We start from the raw sequence: 21,428 nt of genomic DNA on the forward strand, positions 1-21,428 counted from the left end.
CTCAAGAGTCCAGATGCAGTACCCGCGGTGATGACATCCCTACTGCTGACCTAGTAGCGTTCAGCCATTTCGATGCCCAACGGGGTAATGCACACCCGCCCTGGACCAAGTGCTGCCCACAGCCGCCTCACCTCACGACAGGACCACGACCAAGAGCCCGGCAGGAACACCAGGACCACCTCGCCACTCCCCGCCCCGCCTGGAGACGGTGGCGCGCCTTGAGAAACGCAGTCGGGGGCGTGACCTCCGCCACGCACGCCGCGCGGAGGCGGGGTCACGTCGGGGGCGGGACCAGGGCGCGCGCCGGAAGAGCTGCGTTGCTGTGGGTGGGTCTCAGCTGTTTCTCGCCCTGGCGCTTTCTGTACCCGGTTACTCGCGGAGCTTCAAAAGGCCGCCGGACATAGTGCGGATCGACAGAAAAGGTCCCGGAGCCATGAAGCCGCCGCTTCCCGGTCTCCGGAGCTGCCGGGCTGCCCCTCCGGCCCTTTGCGGCCGCCGGCGACCCGGAGGAACCCCTTCGCCCGCCTGGACAACCGGCTGTGGGTAGCCGCGGAGGCCAGGTACGGGCTGCCCCGCGGCCAACAGGAGGTGCCTTGCTCGGTGAGTGCCTTCGTGCCTGCCGGGAGTCTTCCATGGTGGGGTCAGCTGCGAGTTAGGGATGGAAAGTTCTAAGGTTCGGGGCAGGGAAATGGGCGCTAAGAGTTCTGGTCGCCGTAGCCTCAGGGTGCCCTGAGCCTTGGGGACCGCTGCTCCTGAAAGGTGGGGTTTGTGGAAGCTCCCCTGCTGCGGGATGTGCTGACCGCTGTGCGCCGCCTCAGCTTGGCTTAGATGTAAACGCAAGACAGCGCTAGATATCCATCCGCAGAAGGCATCCCGAGGGCGGCTTGGACAGACAAAGTCGGGACCGCTTTCCCACCGTGCTTCTTGCATACAAAGCTGCCTAGAGTGGAGGAATATTGAGGATAAATCTCTTCAGACATTATGAGCATTTTTCTTACTCTGAAGCCTTTTGGGTCTCTCGGCTTAAGGTTTGTACTGTAACTTACCAAATGCACAGAACTGACCTTTTTATCTCTTAGTTTTAATATTAAAGTTAAGACCCAAAGTGAAAAATGATAGGATTGATTTGGGTGTGTATAAATTTGTGTGCACTGGCATTTACTGAGAAGGTAGTTTGCTAGGTGAGCCTGTCTACAAGCAAACTTCAGCATCATTTACGTTTTAAAAGGACAATTTTCTTAACCTGTTTTTAGATGCTAATCAAGAAAATGATTTGCCTTGGGAAGAGACGTTATCTGAAAGACCAACAGTTACTGAACTAGCCCAGGTAATACTTTTAAAATATCATTAACATGTGTATTTGTATGCTTCTCAGAAGCATTTTGCTTGAAAAATAGTTTTGCAGAGAAGCTTGAAAGTGATTATCTTTACTAGAGTTGAATAGATGGCATCAGCCAAAATAAAGGACTTCGTATGTTACAGTAAGAATTGCTGTAATGGTCACCTGCACGAAAGTAGGCATAGTAAGATGAGAGTTGTTGGTTGCTCTTTACCCTCATCAGTTTTTTAACATTTTTGAGCTTATCACTCAAGGGAACCCCTCGATACTAAGCTAGTTCTTCATCTTGATCCTTTAGTAAATCTTCAAAACAAATCCTCCAATTACCTCCACAAGTTGTGGCATAGCACTGAACCTTGCTGTCCACTTCCCCAACAACACCTACAAATACTTCTGTTGTGATCATTTGGTAAATGTATGATTGTTCCTAATGGGAACAGGCTATCAAAAATTAAGTCACGACTTAATCTCCCCTCTTTGCCTAAGAATACCTTACCTAAAAGAATTCTTGTAATGTGAATAATACTAACTTGAAAAGACAACAAAATAGGTTAATGGCAGATTTTTGAGATCAGATAATGTTTCTTAAATATGGCCTTTAAGGGTCCTACCTAAAGTTACCTGCAAGAAGAGCATCTTAGCCCAAGTTTTAGTTTCAAAGGCTTTAGGTACTTTTATCAGACACTGGGAAGATTTCTACCTTGATAGCAACATCTTAGTAATATATAAAGTGTTAGTTCTTTTTAGTAAAAACTAAAAGGTGAAATATGCCCCATTCCAACAAGTTTTTGCCTCTTAGAGGAAACTACTATTAATAGATTGATTTAGCTCCTTCCAGAATTTTTCAGTATATAGTATATTTTTAATGATATTTAGTATACAGTTCATATAATTTTGCTATTCAGGGACTTTGAATGTGTTAGTCAATAAAATCTTTAGATTGAAGGGTTTTTCTTGAAACTGATTTTTTTCTTGTTTTCTTTTTCTTTTAAAAGGCTTTACACCTATCATTCTCTGAATCGGATAGTCTGTCCTCAGAAAATACTAAGTTACCTGTGGACTGCTGAGTATTAAAACCCAACTCCTTGTCACCTCTTCTCAACTCTTTACCTGGGCAGATCATTTGAAAGTGCAGGAAGAGGCTCAAGGTCTTGTCCAGCATTGTAGAGCAACAGAAGTTACTTTGCCTCAAAGTATAAAGGTAATTCTGAAATAAAATAAGTGTTTTAAAATAGTAGATTAAGTATAAAATACTTCTGTAAAATATTAGAGAGTTTTTTTTGTTTTTTTTTTTTTTTTTTTTTTTTTTGCGGTGCTGGGGATCGAACCCAGGGCCTTGTGCTTGCAAAGCAAGCACTCTACCGACTGAGCTATCTCCCCAGCCTGAGAGATTTATTTCCATGAAGTTTTTCTTCTAATATCTAAAGACAAAGAATTGGGGAATTTTGTTTCTTCCAAATGGTGCTTTCATACACATTTTTGATAGATTGTGTGACAGCCCATTAAATTTAGAGAACTGTCCTGAGCATTACGCAGTGATGCAGGCAGGAAGTGTTTGCACAGTCGTAGATGAACACAGTCCCTTTATTTTATTTATTTGTTTTTATGTGGTGCTGAGGATCAAACCCAGGGCCTCCCACATGCTAAGTGAGCACTTTGCCCTTGAGCCACACCCCAACCCCAAACCATTCTTTTCTAAGGCTTTTTTAGAAAAAAAAATAAAAGGAAATGAAAAGCAATTGACTAGGTTATAAGAGCAGATGGATTTTACTGATTTTTTTTCTTTTTCCTCATAGGATACAGTCTTTTTAAGTATGCACTCATTTTGTTACCTAGGTAATGGTCTGTTGTAAATTTAGAGTTCTCGACTGGTTCTGGAGAAATACAGCTTCATTACTTTAAAGCATCTCAACTCAATCTAGATTAAACAGGATTACTTAAAACTTGCTATATCTTTTTCAGTAAATTAGGATGATTTGTCATATCCATTATCAGTGTTTACTGACTACTTCTGAAAGTGTTTTTGTAGGGTACAGGGATTAAATGTAGCATAGTACTCTCTACACAAACATATTTCTACCACTTACGATAAAAAAGTTTTTGTTAAGGGCAGTAGAGACAGGAGAATGTTGCCATCTATATAATTTGTGTGTTCCTTCTGATACATGTTTTTATTTTGCTGCATATGGATTTCCAGTTTTGCCAGAACCATTTGTTGAAGAGGCTGTCTTTTCTCCACTGCATGTTTTTGGCACCTTTGTATAGTATGAGATGACTGTACTTAGGTGGGTTTGTCTCTGTGTCTTCTATTCTGTGCCATTGATCTACCTGCCTATTTTGGTCCCAATACCTTGCTGTTTTTGTTACTGTGGCTTTGTATTATAGTTTAAGGTCTGGTATTGTGATGCCTCCTGCTTCACTATTCCTCCTAAGGATTTCTTTGGCTATTCTGGATCTCTTATTTTTACAAGTGAATTTCACTATTGCTTTCTCTGTTTCTATGAAGGTCATTGGGATTTTAAATGGAATTGCGTTGAATATGTATGTTTTTGGTAGTACGTCCATTTGGACAATATTAATTCTGCCAGTTCAAGAACATGGGTGATCTTTCCATCTTCTAAGGTTTTCGTTAATTTCTTTCTTTAGTGTTCTGTAGTTTTCATTGTAGAGGTTTTTCACCTCTTTTATTAGGTTGATTCCCAACTATCTTATTTGTGTGTGTGTGTGTGTGTGTGTGTGTGTGTGACTATTGTGAATGGGGTAGTTTTCCTAATTTCTCTTTCAGAGGATTCATCACTTATGAATAGAAATGCGTTAGATTCATGAGTGTTGGTTTTATATCCTATTACTTCGCTGAATTCATTTATTCTAGAAGTTTTCTGGTAGAGTTTTTTGGATCCTCTAAATAAAGAATCATGTCCTTAGTAAATAGTGATAGCTTGAATTCTTCTTTTCCTATTTGTATCCCTTTAATTTCTTTGGTGTGTCCAATTGCTATAACTAGAGTTTCAAGGACGATGTTGAATAGAAGTGAAGAAAGAGGGCATCCCTCTCTTGTTCCAGTTTTTAGAGAGAATGCTTTCAGTTTTTCTCAATTTAGAAAGATTTGGTCTTGAGCTTAGCATAGATAACCTTTACACTGTTGAGGTATGTTCCTACTATCCCTAGTTTTTCTACTGTTTTAAGAATGAAGGGGTGTTGTATTTTATCAAGTGGTTTTTATGCATCTATTGAAATAATCATATGATTCTTAACTTTAAGTCTGTTGACGTGGTGAATTACACTTATTGATTTCTAGATGTTGAACTAACCTTGCATTTCTGGAATGAAACCCACTTGATCATGGTGCACTATATTTAAAAAATATTTTTATATGTAATTTGCCAGAATTTTGTTAAGAACTTTTGCATCTATGTTCATCAGGGATATTGGTCTAAAGTTTTCTTTCCTTAATGTCCATGTTTAGTTTGGGTATCAGGGTGATAACTAACTTCATAGAATGAGTTTGGAAGGGTTCCCTCCTTTTCCATTTTATGGAATACTTTGAGGAATATTGGAATTAGTTCTTTGAAGGTCTTGTAGAACTTGTCTGAGAATCCATCTGGTCCTGGGCTTTTCTTGATTGGTAGACTTTTGATGGCCTCTTCTATTTCATTGCTTGAAATTCATCTGTTTCAATTGTGTTTGTCCTGATTCAGTTTGGGTGGATTGTATTTCTCTAGAAATCTGTCTATGCCATTGGAATTTTTTATTTTGTTGGAGTATAAATTTTCAAAATAGCTTCTAATTATGTTTTGTATTTCAGTAGTGTCCATCATGATATTTTCTTTTTCATCACAAATTTTAGTTATTTGAGTTTTCTCTATTCTTCTCTTTGTTAATGTGGCTAAGGGTTTATCAATTTTGTTTATTTTTTTCTAAGAACCAACTTTTTTTTTTGTCAGTTTTTTGAATTGTTTCTTTTGTTTCAATTTCTTTGATTTCAGCTCAGATTTTAATTATTTTTCCATCTTTTCCTATTTTTGGTGTTGATCTGTTCTTTTTCTAGGTCTTTGATATATAATGTTAGGTCATTTTTTTTGTTGACTTTTTATACTTTTAATGCATGAGCTGAATGCAGTGAATTTTCCTCTTAGTACTAATTTCATAGCATCCCAGAGATTTTGATACATTGTATTAGTGTTCTCATTTACCTGTAAGAATGTCTTCTGCTATCCATGCATCATTCAATAGTGTGTTATTTTGTCTCCAGGTATTGGGTAATTTCTATTTTTAATTTTATTATTGATTTCTGATTTCATTCCATTATGATCTGATAGAATACAGGATAGTATCTCTATTTTTTTGTATTTGCTAAAGATTTTGGTTTTTGTTCTCATCCTTTTCTCTCCCCTTGTTCCCTCTTGTCTCCCATTCTCCTTTCTCTACTCTACTAGACTTTCTTTCCCTATTCATTTGTATTTTATTGTCCTTCATGTAATATTTTCCTTCCCTCTGCTTTCCTTTATTTTACTTTACTTCTGAGTATGAGAGAAACTATTTGACCTTTGAGTTTCTACCTTTGACTAATCTCACTTAGCATGATACTCTCCATATCCATCCATTTACTGGTATATACCATACTATCATTCTTTTTAATGACTATGTAGAACTCCATTGTTTGTATAACATAATTGCTTAATCCATTTATCTATTTATAGGCATCTGGATTTATTCCATATTTATCTACTGTGAATCATGCTGCTGCAAACATGTGACTGTGTGCTGTAGTATGTAATTTTGTCAGTGTGATTTGTATTTTTAGCATATTTCTTTCCCTATTTTATAAATGTCTACAAATGAACAAATGATTTTTTTAAAAATATTTTTTTAGTTGCCAGTGGACCATTATTTAATTAATTAACTTATTTATATGTGAGACCAAGAATTGAACCCAGTGCCGCACACATGCCAGGCAAGCACTCCACTACTGAACCACAACCCAGCCATGAACAAATGATTTTTAAAAATGTAGATATGATATGGAAAAAATTTTAGTATATGTTAATATGCTTTCAGTTTAAAAAAGAGAATTTTATGAAGATAATATGTGCCTTTGTGTGTGTGTGTGTGTGTGTGTGTGTGTGTGTGGGCAAGTATGTGTGCAGGCCCATCTGTATTGGTTGAGGCTAGATAATAAACAGAAGTTCAAAATGTTAGGTAACTTTGTTCACAGGACACAGTACTAAATGTTAAAATGTAGATTAAAGCTCCAGTACTGGCCTCTAATTTAAGATCCTCTTGAACCCAATTTTGATGTGCACATTAAAAAAAGCAAATATTTAGATATTATACTTATTTCTCAGTAACTATGCATAAATGTCTGTATGTAAACCCACTAAAAATACGTAAGGGTAACCCAGGTATAGGAAAGTGTATTTGAATTTATATAACTCAGATGTATGTGCTTAGAAAAGATGGTTAACGACATTCTACACATGTACATAAGAAACCCCATCACTTTTACTGTTTGCATGTTATACTCTAAGTCATCTCAGCTCTTCAGAATGCTTTCTGTTGTGGTTTGAATTTGAAATAGATAAAGCATTAGGCAAAGCAGTAATGTTCACATGTGAAAAATTGGGTTATGCAAGCTCAGAACTCATCAGTGGATTAATTTATTTGATAGTTTAATCATTTGAATGGGTGGCAGGTAGGACCTGTAGGCAGGATGGAAGGTAGGATCTGGCTGGAAGAAATAGGTCCCTGGGGTTGTGGCCTTGGAAGTGGTATCTGGTCCTGGCCCCTTCCTCTCTCTCTCTTTCTGCTTCCTGGATGCCATAAACTGAGCAGCTTTCCTCATTCATGCCCTTGCATATTATGTTCTACCTCAGGCCCAGAGCAAAGGATTTTGCTAAACATGGACTAAGACCTCTGAAACTGCGAGAATAAACTTTTCCTCTTGTAAGTTGTCCTTGTCAGGTGTTTTTGCTCAAGTGATGAAAAGATGACATGCTTGCCTATTAAGTATGGGGTGACTTGTTGCTTCCTATGTGCACACACAATCCTTCACATTTCATTTCGTATATTACTGTATTGCTCTTATCCCTTTAATTTTCTCAGATAGCTGTCTGCATTACCATTTTCATTTCCTTGCATTTACATGGACACCAACCACTGCAGTCTGTTGTATGTTAATCCTGGCTCTTCCACTGAAAATTCTCTTAATGAGATCAAAGAGATTGTCCCCTTGCCTTTCTAACCCCACCTCTTGTAACATTTGACCCTCCTGACATTTCTCTCCATGATCTCATGCATGCCTTGTGACATGACTCTATTTGTTCAACGTGTACTTTTCTGAGCCCTCCTTATTTTCCTCATAGTATTAATGTGTCAGTGCTTCAAGAGATCAAAGACATGTGTCTGTTGCACTTTATATTGTGTTTCTCAATCTTTTCTGGTATCCCCACAACCAGGGCAGCTTCTCTGAAACCTGGCAAGGGAAAAAAAGAGTTCAACAAAGAACAAATATGTTCCTAAAGCTTTTGCCACTTTATTCCATTGTCCAGTGCAAGTAATATACCCAGGTCTGACTCCCATGTTGTAGGGATATAACACTCTTACCAGCAGTGTTGGAAAAGTGGATATTGGTGATTAATACTACCATATCCATAGTCTTCTTTTGCTCACCTGCTAAATGTTGGTGGTTCCTGCCTTGACCTTGACCTTCCTATTTCATAAATCGTAAAGCACTGTGCACTGTGTGTGTGTGTGTGTGTGTGTGTGTTTAATAACCAGGATTCAAAATTCTGGAAGCTGAAGATTCCAAAATCTCTATGAACAATTTTAATCTCTCTTCTGAGTAAGTCTATCCTTGCACTTTCATTTTCTTAGCATTTGTTTCTGGAGTGTAAAACATTTTAATATAAAGTCCAATTTATGGATATTTTCTCATATAGTTCTAGATTTTTTTGTGTCCTATGAGAAATATTTACCTAATTTGAGTTTACAAAGATTTTTCTCCTGTTTTCTTAAAGAAATTTTGCAATTTTGATTCCTACATTTAGGTTTATAATCAAATTTTATATAGGATTTCATATTTGTGGCCTAATTTTTATATGTGGTGTGATGTAATATTTGAGACTCTTTTCCCTCTTTTTTATTCTTTTCTCTTTATTTATATAGGTATCTATTTGTTCCAATGGTATTCAATGTAACATTTTTTCCCTGTTGAAGCACTTTAAAACTTGGGTCAAATAATAATGTAAGTATGGTCTGTTTCTGGACTCTTTTTTGCTCCATTAATCTACTTGTTTATCTTGATTTTAGTATTACACTGTCACGATTACTGTTGTATTCTGGTTTTAGAAGTCATTCAACATTGATATTTCTCACTTTTTTTCAGCTGCTTTAGGTTCAGTGAGTTGCCATAAAAAATTTAAAACTGCTTCTCATATTCCCTGATATTATGATTTCAGTTGTGTTGGATCAATTTTAAAGACATCTTTCCAGTATTGGGCCAATGTTTTTGAAATCATATTGATACTGAGTCCTTTGCCTTACATCTTGTATCATTCTAATTAGTTGAGCCTTTTTAAGTTCCTTTCTGGAATAATTTGTAGTTCCCACTATTGAAGTCTTACATAAATTTTATTAGATTTATATTTATGCATTTTATTTTTATGTTATTGTAAATAGCATCATTTATTTAACTTGGAGTGTTTTCCCCCAGTAGTTGGAAATAAATTGGTTTTTGTATCTGGTGACCTTGCTGAACTCACCTATCAGTCTTAGTAGTTGATTTGTAGATTCCTAATGTTTTCTAGGCAGACAATCATGTTATTGACTATTATAGAAATTGTACTTCTTTTTGCTCCACCTCTATATTTGGGTTTCTTTCCACTGTTTTATTGCCCTGCTTGATCCCTGAAGCACAATTTGAACAGAGAAGATAGAAATAGACCCCACAAGTTTTTTCTCCGCCTTAGAGTAGAAGATACAATGGTGATTAAGTATGATAGTGATTAAGTATGATATTAGCTGTAGATTTTACATAGCTATCCTTTGCCTATTTGAGTAGTGACTTTCTGCGAATTTTGGGTGTTAGAATTTTCTCAAATACTTTCATGTACCTAATTAGATAATTACATGGTATTTATTTTATTCTAATATGGCAAATTGCTGTTTTTTTTAACTATGCTTGTATCCAGATGCCCCCTTAATTTTGATATATTTTGTTTGATATATTACAATATTTAATTTGTTAATATTTTATCACAAATTGTATTTATCTGTTGTGCCTTTTTTCTGATTTTCCTAATAGCGTACCACTAGCTACACTAATAAGTGTTCCCTGTGAATCAATCTCCTAAAAACACATTTATAGATCCAGTATATCTTTCTTCTCTTAACTATCTCTGAAAGCTCTATTTATTTTATTTTATTTTTTATTTTTTTATTTTTACAGACTGCATTTTGATTCATTGTACACAAATGGGGTACAACTTTTTGTTTCTATGGTTTTACATGATGTAGATTCACACCATTCATGTACTCATACATGTACGTAGGGCAGTGATGTCTGTCTCATTCCACTGACTGTCATGCCCTTGCCCCCTCCCCCCTCTCATTTTTCTCTAACTAATCCAAAGTTCCTCCATTCTCCTCTTACCCCCTACCCCTATTATGTATCATTATCCACTTATCTGAGAAAACATTCAGCCTTTGGGTTTTTGAGATTGGCTTATTTTATTTAGCATGATATTCTCCAATTCCATCTATTTACCTGCATATGCCATCATTTGATTCTTCTTTATGACTGAATAATATTCCATTGTGTATATATACCACAGTTTCTTTATCCATTCATCTATGGGAGGGCATCTAGGTTGGTTCCACAATCTAGCTATTGTGAATTGAGCTATAATAAACATTGATGTGTCTCTATTTAAATCATAAATATATATTTCTATTTTTTCCTCATAGCTTTGTATTTTCCTCTCCATCCTTGAGAATATTTATACTATTTCTAATAGCTATTTTAGATTTTCGCCTTTTAAATCCATCATCTTTGCCCTTTATTTCTGGACTAGTGACTGATTTTTCTCTTATTAGGTATTCTATATTTCCTCCTTTTTGTGCTTGGCAAATTCACACTGATTACTAGACATAGTACATTTTATGTATTGAGTGTTAGGTTTTGTTTCATTTTATTAAGAATCATTGAATTTTGTATGGCCACGCAGTTGTTTGCAATTTGGTTTGAGCTTGTAAAGGCTTTGCAGCTTGGAAAGGGTAAACCTATAACATTTGCTACTCTTAGACAGCCATGCCTATTGTAATGGCTATACCTTTTGAGGTCTTCTTAATGTCCTGAATATTTCAAATCTCTTTACTGTGGCCAAGGAAGCACAATTTTTTCCAAACCTTGTGTTAGCTTTGAGAATTATTTGGTCAACTATTACCTACATATTCTTTCCAACTTCACGGAGATTCCCCTCTCACCTGCTAAATAATTTCTCAGCCAGACAGTCAGGGGGTTTCTCAGTTGAGTTTCTCTCTGGAATTCTCTGGATTTTTCTCTCTTTTCTCATAATTTATATGTTCAACAGCTGCCCTGAGCTATGGTCTCTGCTTTTTCAATTTAGCAAACTATCCCAACTCTACTTGGCTTCTATCTCCCAGACTTGAACTGTCTCTAGGAAACAAACTTGTTTTCTTTATTCCTTCCTCCTGTTTTATATGACATCCAGTACTTCACCTGAGATTTTTTTCATATATAGTCAAAACTCATTATTTGGAAATTTCACTTTGTTATTTACTAAAATGTGTTTGTCACACAGAATCAATACTCATGGTGCTTTTGTGTCATTTATAATCCTGCACAGATTAGGGGAAATTTTGAGTAGACAACCTGCACTCCCAGCTGAGTCCAAATGAAGAGATGCTCTGCTTTCTTATTTTGCTCTTATAGTACGCAAGTGTTCTTTCCACTAATAGTTTTGTGGGATTTTTTTTTTTTTTTCATTTTGGGAGGTTTTGTTTATTTATATGATGATTTTACTGTTTAAAATGACCCCAAACATGGTGCTGAAATTCTGTCTGGTGTTGCTAAGTACAGGAAGCCCCTGATGTGTCTTGAGGGTAAAACATGTGTTAGATGAACTTCATTTGGGCATGAGTTAGATTATTGCTGGCCCCTAGTTTAATGTTAATGAATCCATGACATACATGAAGTAAAGTGTCTTTAAACAAAAATATACATAGAACAAGTTTCTGTGTTGATTGCTTGATAAACATGTTGTGATCAGAACCTTTGGTTTGCTTCCTTTTATTTTATTATAGAATGTACAATTAAATTCTTGGTGGTCTAAAAGAAATTGCATAAACACACATACATTAGGAAAATTTATTTGTAAAAAAGAAGTGTGCATTTTAAGTTCCCAGTCAGTAGTCAGTTCTCTCCTTCCCTTTAAAAAATTCCATATTGTTTTAACACTTAGTAACCTGTTTAACATATGCAATCCATACTTCTTATTTCCAATGTGCACTAGATATCCTGGGATATTAGTAATTAGTTCCTAATTAGAACATAAAATTAGGGAGTGTTTTTGTGGGCATGTGTCTAAATCAGATGATCTGTGTGCACATGAAATATAGGTAACAACTGAACTATTCTGTGAGCCTTGATAAGATCCTCTCCCGCACAGCCTGAAATACTATTATTAAATAGTATTAATATTTATTATTAAATAATTCCTTGAATTAGTCTATTATTATTATTATTATTGTTATTATTTGGTACTGGGAATTATAGGAGCACATTACCACTGAGCTATATCTCCAACCCTTTTCTTAAGTAGCTGACCTCCTACTTCAGCCTTGAGTCCCTTAGATTACAAAGGTGTGCCACCACACCTGGGTATAAGTCCTTTATTGTAAGAAAACATGGAACTCTATTATGTCCATATTTTTCAACTATACTAGATAGAATATTCTGATTTTCACTGGGAACCGTGTTTGAGGGTTTCACATATGTTCCCCAATAAATGACTTTCCAGTGCTTGCTTTAGAAAATAAAGTGGCCCTTTGCCCAATGCAGAGGTTCCAAAGAGAGCTACAAGTTTTCTCCCCACTAAGTATGAAATGCTCTTAGATAAAATGAGAAAACAAATTGCAAGGTAAAAAGGCAAGAAAAGACAGCTATATGAGAAAGGAGGTTGCTATGAGCAGTTCTAGAAAACCAAGGATTCAGAAAGGCTGTGAGTAAAGCGAAGAGGTGGCACCAGAATTAAAATAACAATTTTGAGTGGCATTTAGAAAAGCCATATTTACATTTTTACTAAACTTCCACCAAATTTATATTTGTCAAAATATTCTAACAGGTTTCAATTTTTGCCTCTTCACAGTTTGAGAATGAAATTAATTCCACAATCTTATGTTTATAAATTCAACAGTTTCCTGACTCCCTGAAACCTGCTGTTGTAAAGTTGTTTAAAATGTTGTTAACCTTACTCCGTGTGGTGCTGAAGTATGTCGGCCACAAGATTTACCTATTCTTTACCAAAAGTATGTGGAGATCATGTGATTCTTTGGGTTATGTATGATTTCCCCAGTGGTCTTGGAATTGACTACAGAAAGAAGCAGGGGCCCCCTCCACAACTTCTGCACATGAGCACAAGAGGCATTACAGTAAATATGTGGCACTCTTGGAAAAGCCTGAATGTAAACATCCTGAGTGTCTTATGGATGTTTCCTGGGGTCAGGCCCACCACACATTGGTTTTCAGGCTTTTCCAATGCCCTGAGAGATATGGTCCATAATTGATGCTCGCAGTAACTGTTGCTATGATTAGCAAATCAGTTGATAGATATTCCCAGGCAGGCATATGTTTTTATCTAGAAAACATATTGGACCCAATCTTGCAACTGGTTAAATGTTATGAACTTAACGGAATCCATGGCTTTTTTTTTTCCCCCAGCTATTAACTGCCTTTGGGATTAGTTCACTTTTTTCTATTCCCCCCTAAGTACTTGACTAATCATAATTTATCTTTCTGATCAGTGGAATAGACAAAGAGGAATGAAGGGAAGAGAGTGGGGATGGAATATGAATCTGACCTTATGTACATACATGAATATACCACAATGAGTCTCATCATATGTATATCCACAAGACACTAATTTTTTAAAAAAATAAGGAAATAGCAGAAAGATCAGTAGAGTAGAGGGAAGGGAGAATGGGATGGAATTGGAAGCACTGGGGAGTGAATTAGAATAAATTATATTTCATGCTTTTATAATTATGTCAGAATGAATCTTAATTTTATGTATAACTAAAAAGGACCAATAAAAATAATAATTCATCTTCTCCCTGATCAAACTGTAGGTCTCCTGACTTCACACCTTCTTCTCTTTGCTCTATAGATTCTCCAGGGAGAAGTCAGGCAGTTTCTCTAACATCTGTTCATTTCAGTCATTGGGTTGTAGTATTTCAATGATTCTCTGTCCAGCATAGTCATGATCTGACTCTGTGTAAATCTCTTCACCTAGCCACTCACTTCTCACCAGTGTACTACACATTAACTGATCCTCCAGGGCCAATGTCCTACCCTTTTCACATATTGCTTCTGCTGAATGCTTTCTCTCCTTCCATCTTCGTTGATCTAATTCCACTATTCAGATGCTACTTTATGCCTCATATCCTGTAGGAATGCACTGACCTCCCAAATAGCAATTACGAGTGAGTTATATGACCTGTGTTTTCACAGCATTACTATTGTATCACTTCTTTTTTTCTGTAATTTAATCATCATTTAACTCTATGTCATACTAGGCTATATGTTTGTTTCCTGAAGTTAGCTTTGTATGTTGACTATGACTTTGTGGAAGAGAGCAGAGTAGAAACTTAGTATAATAGTTTTTGTTGGTACATTTAGAGTCTAGAAACCTGTTCATTTAAAGAAAGTGAAACCTTATATGTATCCCCTTCTTAGTATTCCTTCATAGCATGCCTCCTTTCATTAATGAGCCACAAAGAACAAATCCAAAATGAGGAGAAAAAATTTATGGTTTAGAATGTTCAGAAACTACATCAGACTCTAAAATTCATGGTTGTTTAAAATCTTGTCTATTTTCAGTACTTCTGTGGTGGAGATGTCACAAAGACTAGTTGAACACTTCTAATAACAGGGACCTCACTGTCTTTGATAATAATCTATTTCATGATTGAAAACTTTGATCTTTTAAAAGAATTTTGTATCTTCTAATTTACACCCAGTAGAGTTTTACATTCTGAAGTTTTAGAAATAGCATATTTCTCCTCCAATGAAGTATAAATATATGATTAAAAGTTTTTAAAATTCTGGAGGTGTCTGTGTAAGTCTGTGTTGGGGGTTGTGGGTATTCCATTAATACTATTATATAACAGCATTCCTGAGGCTGGTTAATTTATATGGAACAGAACTTCGTTTCTCACAGAGCTGGGAAGTCCAGCTATAAGGTACCAGTGTGTTCAGTGTCTGGTGAATACTAGACTCAAGTTCTAAGATGGTGCCTCACCTCATTAAAGGCATGAAGCCAGAAAGGTCTAGACTAGTTTTTCTAGTCTTTTTATATAGTTGCTAACTATATCACCATGATCTAATCATTTCTAAAGGTCCATTATTCTTTGTAATGTAAAAGAGATAGAGTTGATACTTGTCCAATATTTTAAGCAGTGCTCTTTCATCAGGAGTGTGAATGGATTGTAGTTTAACAGTTAGTAGAGTAAAGGATGCAGTTGGAAATTGAGTGTTACTTGTGAGTGGCAGGGAAGATGGGCGTGTCTGTTTGTGTTCCGAAAGGTATATTTGTAATGCATAAAGGAGTGAGAATGAAGGAAAGTAAGTGTTGACAATTGTTTTTACTTTTCTGAAATTCCAATGATGCTGACATCCTTGTCTGAGCAAATAGCACTTGTATTAAGAACAGAGAAAAGAAGAATAAAGAAAATGGGCTAAAATAAAAAAGCCTAGAAGACAGTGTAGCAGTCTACCAATATTATGAAATTTATCTTTCCTTCTCTCACTATACCTTCATGAGAATCAGTTCAGTGAAAAGAAGAATAAAGAAAATAGGCTAAAATAAAAAAGCCTAGAAGACAGTGTAGCAGTCTAGCAATATTATGAAATTTATCTTTCCTTCTCTCACTATACCTTCATGAGAATCAGTTCAGTGAAAAAGACAAAATATTGCTCAGTAGGAGCAGATAAATCTTAAGGTACACACACATATACCTACACAGCTAAAATGAAGATTTTTGAATACAGGCTAATATTTCTAGTAAGAAGAAAGCCTCTCTTTAAAATTTATATCTCTATTAAAACCAGTATATATGGAACAGGTATAAATTACATTGAAATTTTCTGGCAGTAAAAGAAGATAAAAGTAGAGGCTAACGAGAAACAATACACATGAAATTAATAATCTAAATTTAGCCATTCAGTTAGGAAATGTGACCTGCTTGTGAGAAATGGTGGTATTCATAGAAGTAATATCTTCTGTTTTTCTGTACTTCTCTGGTAGTTCCTCTGTATATGAAGATGATTGAAAATTCCAGTATCATTAAACTTTATTTTGAATTTTTTTAATAATAGTGTATTCTATTTTTGGGTCTTAAATGCCTCCCAAAGGTCCATCTATATGCTAAAGACCTGGTCATCTGACCATGGTACAATTGTGGGTGGAACACTTAAAGAGGTGGAGCATAGTGGAAGAAAGTTAGGTCAAAGAGGGCGTACCCTTGAAGGGGATATTAGAGTCCCATTCCTTCCTCCTCTCTTTGCTCTCCAGCCATCATGTGGTGAACACTGTGAGGTGAGAGACTTTGCTGGAGCAGCTACTCCCAGTTAATCATGTTTTGCCTCAGCTCAGTCCCAAAAGCAAGAGTCAACCAACCATAGACTGAAACACCAGTAACTATGAGCCAAAATAAATCTTTGGTCCTTATAAGCTGATTATCTCAGGTTTTTGTCAGTGATGGAAAACTAGCTAACAGTGTGCTTTTCAAAAAATAGAAACCTTTGTTCTTTCATTAATAAAAAAAGAAGCAAAAACATCACTTACTTTCTCTTGACTTGTGGTACGATGGCAATCTAAATATGGGATGCTGAAATATTTCTACTTTTAAGACAGTTCTTTTTGCTCAATATTATGGAGACGGGAAAGTTGGAGAGGGTTATCTACTACCTCATATAGTACTTTGTGAGAAACTGAGACAAAAAATTCCTGTGCTTTGTAAAAATAATAGTTACAGATTCCTCTTAGAAATTAAATACAAATTACATACATTGGCCTGTGTAACAAACAACATTTCCCTTTTTCTTTGGGTACTATGAAATTTATGGCAAAGTTTTGGGACCTTCTGTGGTGTTGGCAAATATTTCATAGCTCTTAGGGGGAAAAAAGTTTTGAGTTTAATACTTGCTATTTTCTGAGGTGCAAACTGTTGTACCTTGGCTGATTTCAGTCTACCCACATAACATCACAAGATGTGAAGTTGAAGATATATCTCTTTTTAGACACTTATTTACCTCTCCTGTTTCTTGCTAAGACTTCAATTAATATTTCTTTCTTACTTAGGTAAAGCCAAAGTTGTGAGCGAAAATATGTCTTTTGTCAAAATCATGTGTCTGGTGTCTTAACCAATGGAAATTCTATATTCTTTCAGGAGTGTAGATTTAAGAAGTCTCTCTAGGCCAAATGTTTGGCAAATACCATTATAATTAGGGAAGCAATATAGTCCAATTACAAACTGTGCTTCATAAAAAAATTCTCTAAAAAAGTAAAAATTCTTAAGTCCTTGTGGTAATCTGAAGCATAAACAACCATATTTTAGAGATAATTATAGTTTATTGTAATGTGATTGTATCTGTCCGCATAATATGCACTGACAGAGCCTTAGAAAAATGGAATGTTTCAGGCTATGAAGCAAGTTAGATTAATATGCATAGCTAATTGACTACTGGTTGTGCATAAGGACCAGAGTTTCGAATTCTTTGGAAGAAACTAATCATTTTTCTTTAAGTCCTGGAATTCATGGTTAAACTTCTTTGGGGAGCCTGGTGTATTTCATAGGCATTTTAAATTCTTGTCCCAAATTCTTTTCTAAAAATATCTTTAAAAAGTTAGCAGAGGAATTATTCCCCCAAAACCCAGAGCGGCTGTGGTACATATGACTTACTCAGGCTCCTAGGTGAACCACAGGCAAAAGTGGAGGCAGTCAGAATTGGATGACTCAGATAATGGTGGAAGACCTTTAAACTTTCTCTTATCTACAAAACAAAGTGTTTCAGTAGATTAATGATAAAATTTGATCTAAAAGCACAAGTAATTATCATGGTCAGGGATTTAACATAAAATTGGCCAATAATAAATTATTTTCAGCTTACCTTCATTTCCCTTTCTTGGCTTACCTAATGAAGGAAGGACTAACAAACAATCAAATTAAAGTAGTGGACAAGAGAAAGGAAATGCAGAACTCAAGTTCATGTAAATAACCATCTCCTGAATCATGAAAAGTTGTTTATAATTAGAAGTGAAAACAAATGTATTCTTTACCATGCAAACAAATTAAAAGACAAACTCTAATAAAAAAAATTTATACATACATATTTCAAAGCTATTTCCTTACTCATAGAAGCTAAATTTAAACAAATTAATCTTTAAAATTTTATCCTTTTTTAAAAAGCATTCCCTGTCTGCAAGCATCAGAGTCCTGTGATTTCGAACAATTTGGCTCTACTACAACCTTTGTAAGCTGGTAGTTCCAAACAAGATTTCACACTGTGCCTTGTTCTGAGAGCTTCCTTTTCCCACCAGCATTATTGTGCTTGCCAAGAGTGACAACCTTGAAGTTATTTCTTACATTTTCCAATGAACAAACCCAGCTTGTTAAGGAAATGGGCAGCCTGTATCATTAGCAAGGAGTACAATGGAAGACTCAGAATTCAGTCTTGACTGGTAGACCCTGAGTATTGTTTGTGGGAAATTTCTCTCATTTGAGAAAGAATTCAGTATTTTATTGAGTACATTTCTGGAGGTTCTTAGGAGAGTGTGCCACCTTCTGCACCATGTGAGAGCTGAAGCTGATACGGTCTTCACATCCCAATCCACATAACGTTTACACATTCCTGCTAATTGCACTTGCCACATATTAGTGGTCTTTATTTGAAGCAGCTGGCTGGCAATAAAATAAATTCTGGACAGCAACTGATACTGATTTGTTTTCTGATTATGCAGTTAATACATGTATACTGAAGAAAATTTAAAAATTCCAAAGACTCAAGTAGAAAATCAAGTCATTGCCTTATTAGCCAAAAAAACAGTACATGTGTGAGAGTGAGGTGTATCACTTATGTCTTTGTAGAGGAGGTTCTACCTCCTCTGTTTATACTTTGATGGCTTTAAGATGAAGTTGGAAAATGAGGAAATGAGGTAAAAAAAAATTTGTGACTGGTTTTACCCAAGATATCATTCTTTGACCCACGGAATTATTATTTTTTTTTGAAGAAAGACTAATTCATTATCCCCTGAGGAAGTCACATTCTTTTATTCATCAGACTTGATCCAACTCCTTGTTAATGGTAGTATTAAGATTACAATGCTCACAGATACTTAGTTCCTTCCTAAGCATGAATGGCCATCTGTTGGTCTAGGGCTTGGGCCAACAGCTTTAAGTTTCTTAGTGAATGAAATAAAGGAGTATCTCAGTTCATCCCACTTAGGACATGTGTGAACTTAAAATCAGCAAACATTCACAAATATAGCCACATTCAGGAATATATAAACATTCATCCTCATCAGAATGCATATCCCCTGTTTTTACCTTCCTAATATTATATTTTGAGGGAGGGGAATTTGCTTTCCTTGAGTGAAAACAACCTATAATAATAGATAAAAACATGTGAGAAGGCAAGGGAAGCTCAACCCCACAATAAAAAAATTAAAAAAAAAAACACAAACCCCACTTTCATCACAAATACCTAACAGAGGGATTAGAAACATGAAAGCAGATGATGGACTAGGGACATAGTGGTATAGAGTCCTTGACTACCATGATCCCCAGCACTACCTAAATAAATAAATTAATTAACAAATAAATAAATGTCAATATGACATGAACTTTTTTTTCCTTTTTCTTTTTAATTGCAAACAAATGGGATACATGTTGTTTTTCTGTTTGTACTTGGAGTAAAGGCATACCATTTGTGTAATCATAAATTTATATAGGGTAATGATGTTTGATTCATTCTATTTTCCCTTCCCCCCACCCCTCCCACCCCTCTTTACCCTCTATACAGTCCTTCCTTCCTGCATACTTACCCCCCTCCCTAACCCTAACTCTAACCCTAACACTAACCTCGCCCACCCCCCATTATGTGTCATCATCCACTTATCAGCGAGATTTTTCGTCCTTTGGTTTTTTGAGATTGTCTTATCTCACTTAGCATGATATTCTCCAATTTCATCCATTTGCCTTCAAATGTCATAATTTTATCATTCTTTATGGCTGAGTAATATTCCATTGTATATATATATATACCACAGTTTCTTTATCCATTCATCATCATTTGAAGGGCATCTAGGTTGGTTCCTCAATCTGGCTATTGTGAATTGAGCAGCTATGAACATTGATGTGGCAGTATCTCTGTGGTATGCTGATTTTGAGTCCTTTGGGTATAGGCCAAGGAGTGGGATAGCTGGGTCAAATGGTGGTTCCATTCCAGGTTTTCTAAGGAATCTCCACCCTGCATTCCAGAGTGGCTGCACTAATTTGCAGCCCCACCAGCAATGTATGAATGTACCTTTCTCCCAACATCCTCACCAACACCTATTGTTGCTTGTATTTTTGATAATTGCCATTCTAATTGGGGTGAGATGGAATCTTAGGGTGGTTTTGATTTGCACTTCTCTTATTACTAGAGATATTGAACATTTTTTCATATGTTTGTTTATTGCTTGTAGATCTTCTTCTGTGAAGTGTCTGTTCATTTCCTTAGCCCATTCGTCGATTGGGTTATTTGTATTCTTGGTGTAGAGTTTTTTGAGTTCTTTATAAATTCTGGAGATTAGTGCTCTATCTGAAGTATGATTGGCAAAGGTTTTCTCCCACTCTGTAGGCTCTTTCTTTGCATTGCTGATAGTTTCCTTTGCTGAGAGAAAGCTTTTTAGTTTGAATCTATCCCAGTTATTGATTCTTGCTTTTATTTCTTGTGCTATGGGAGTCCTGTTGAGGAAGTCTGGTCCTAAGCCAACATGTTGAAGAACTGGACCTACTTTTTCTTCTATAATATACACTTACATTCTCAAATAAGGATCCCTAAGCACATTTATGGTTCAAATAATCCCCAGGAGCTTTCCCTCTGATGTTTCTTACCATAATAAGCAAAAAATTCATAGTGATAAGATCTCTGAGATAATAAAACAAGCTGAGCACAGGACTACACATTCCCTTTTCACCTCCTCTCTCTGCCACTTTTTAAAATCTTTACTCTTTCATTAGAAAATGATCTATAGGTGAAAGAAGTTAAATGTAAAATGTATTGAATAGTTCATTTATTTCCATAATACTTATTGAGCAATTATCATGTGACAATCAGTGATCTAAATATTGGGGGTTATAGGAGGGCACAACCAAAACAATGACAAAAACATCCCTTGCATTCATGGAGTTTCTATATTCAAAGAACTTTTCGTTATCTTGCCTCAAGTTCAAAGTATTTTTTTCTGTCTATCAAGAATTTGAAGCCAATTGCTCTTATAGTAACTTTATTTGCCTTTGGAAGACATACCTATAAGCCAGAGGGGAAGGTTGAGTTGGGACAGAATGAGAATCTGACCTGTGAGGCAGATATGCCCAAGGTCCAGCTCCTCTTAAAACCACTGGGTGACCAATACAAATTAAGAGATGGGACCCTGGCCTTGGTATTCCAACATCTTACAATCGTTGGTCATAATCTTGGACAAGGCAATTCCAGGCAGGTAAGAGCAGTGTCCTCAAGAGTAAAGCAGTTGGTGGTCGCAAGGTCTGGAGATGAACACCTTCAACCAGAGAGGACCTGGTTGAAGTA

General features: G+C 36.1%; 1 pseudogene; it reads left to right on the top strand.

The window, feature by feature from the left end:
- The first annotated feature begins 200 nt into the window (after nucleotides 1–200).
- Nucleotides 201–21,428, top strand: part of LOC124962348 (soluble calcium-activated nucleotidase 1-like) — a 914,602-nt pseudogene continuing 893,374 nt past the window's right edge.

The sequence above is a fragment of the Sciurus carolinensis genome, chromosome 12 (genome assembly GCF_902686445.1).
Source record: "Sciurus carolinensis chromosome 12, mSciCar1.2, whole genome shotgun sequence".
NCBI classification, from domain to species: domain Eukaryota; kingdom Metazoa; phylum Chordata; class Mammalia; order Rodentia; family Sciuridae; genus Sciurus; species Sciurus carolinensis.